This window comes from Elaeis guineensis, chromosome 9, assembly GCF_000442705.2.
Source record: "Elaeis guineensis isolate ETL-2024a chromosome 9, EG11, whole genome shotgun sequence".
Taxonomy (NCBI): domain Eukaryota; kingdom Viridiplantae; phylum Streptophyta; class Magnoliopsida; order Arecales; family Arecaceae; genus Elaeis; species Elaeis guineensis.
Window position 1 is genome coordinate 77,113,497 of NC_026001.2, and position 2,568 is coordinate 77,116,064.

Genomic DNA, 2,568 nt, shown 5'->3' on the forward strand with positions numbered 1-2,568 from the left:
TAAATAATTTCTAGTAATTTTAATTTTGTCCCAGTCCCTAATCAGTAGGCTTTGGCCTCCACTGAAAAGGTCTGGTTAGATCCAACCATTAACATGACCATACTTGGCTCATCTAGCCAATGAATGACTAGGCCCAACTTTGGTTGGCTAACCTAACCACCATTTAGAATGATGCAGTCAAGAAATCATATTATGAATGATAATTCTATCAGTCGATAAGCACCAGGTCTTTGGACCTCCAATGATTATCTAACTGATGGATCCATTATCATCTACTTAATGGGAGGCTATGATCTAGTCATCACCATAACTATTTCATTTTAAGGATCTAATAATTTTAGAGGATTTAATTGATTTAGAGGATGAGGTCAGATGAACCAGCTTATCATGATTCTCCCACTGGCTTCACCAAGTCAGCTTAAGGGAGACCATTAAAAGGGCTGGTCTAGGAGCACCTAAATCAGTCACACTGATTTACCTAGCTGACATGGGTTAGCTCGAATAGTCAAGTGATCCAATCAAAATATAATTTTACCAAGAGGTCAGGTAAGTTCGATCGGTAGGAGGGTCTGCCAAAGCATGTCTTAGACACCATTAGAAATGGCCAGGTAAGTGGGCTCCTAATAAAAAACCACCAATCTGGTTTACCTTAGACACCAACTAGTTTAATTAGTTTCGATTGAACAACCTAATAGTTCATGCTAGACCACTTAGCCAAGAATCAAGTCCATTTGGTTCTCGTTAAAGACATGGACTTGGCCAACTACAACTATTGTAATTGATCTAAAGAATCTTTGACCTAATCTAAGACAATAATTGATTAGATTTAGTCAATTCTCTAATTAAGTCCATATTTAATCTAACCTTAGGTCTAACCCAATTAATGGACCTAATTCTCACTAACCCATTAACCCAATGTGTTATAGTTTGTGTCTTAGGTTCTTCAATTCACAATCTTAGAATCTAATCAAAACAACTTCTTAATTCTCAATTAAGTTTTGGGCTGAGGGTTGGGGTTCGATTTTTAGAAAATAATTTTTATATTTGTAAAATAATTTTACAACATGGTTCCACCAACCAAGTTGTATCATTGATTCATAATCAAGATGCAAATAAAATAAATATGAAACTACTTTAGATCTAATCTAAACAAGTTCATGTAATTGAAATAATTTCAACTTTAAACTGCGTAAATTTTTCAGACAAAAATATGATGGTTCTTTGCACAGATTATATTAACAAAGAGATTTTATTTTAGATTTAAATATCTTTTAAATCTAATAAATCATAAATTTAATCTAGATCACATCTAATAAATTTATGATTAAAGATAGATCTACACGAACTAGGACAACCTTTGTACTATAAGGGGTAAATCTTACAGCAGGACAATCTTGCAGTTCATGATTGATCTAAAAATTTTAATTTTAGATTTAATAATTAGATTATAAATTAGATCTAATCTAAAAAATAATCTAAGCATATATAAATAATCATGTAATAAACAACCTAGGTTCTGATACCAATTGAAGGAACCAGATTTAGGATTTCAGGATTAGATCTTGAAATTTTTTCAAGATCATGCAACGGAAGACTAAAATAAATCAAAATTTATTTTATAAAACTAGAGAATCTCTAGATCTAAAATTTTATTACATTATTATTACATGATATTAAATCAAAAATTAAAATATATAGAGAATAAACTACATGTTGATCATATCAACATGTTTCTATGCTACATCTAATGTATGTAATAAACAATAGATCAGATCTATTATCTTGAAAGTTAGACGTTCTAACCTTGCTGATTCAGGCTCGAGGATAATGTTGCAAGCCACACACATATCCGACCTCAAGGAGTCATCCACACGAGCCCATAAATCTTGATCAGAAGTCCTGCTCTAGGAAATCAGCACAGTATGCTAGTACTGCGCTGATCCTTCTTCGATGGTTGATCAGGTACCTTCTTCTTTTTGATTTAGATTTTTTTAAAAATAAAAAGTAGGAGGAGGAGTTTTAGATCTGAGATGCTCTCAGAAAACTCAAGATGGAGGAAGGGAAGAGATGAACACAACCCTAGAAGAAGACCGTCTTCTTCTTCTCTTTGCTCTCTCTAGACACCTTATCTCGTGTCTATTATATCTCCACACCCTAGTCTTCTTTCTCTATAATTTTTAGATGTCTTAAATATCTCTCTTTGATCTATTTTATATGAAAATTTTATAAAAAATTTATTTTATGTAGAGAGATATGATAGAGTCCTTGTCTAGATCAAATACCTATTTAAGGTTTATCCAAACATGGCAAGATAAGGGGTGCCCAACTCTTGGGTGCCCCCTCTTTCTATTTGTGCATGGACCAACAACAAAGGGTGCCTATCAAGTGCCATAAAAGTCATAAAAATCTCAAAAAAAATCTAGGTAAAATCAGTGCAAAAAGGAAAGAGTTTTGGATTTCTAAAACTCTATCTCATAGAATTTGAAATCCAAACTTATTCCTACTTTGATTTGATCCACAACCATCTTCCATGTAAGAAAGAAGAGAGAAAACCTTTTGGGCATGGTG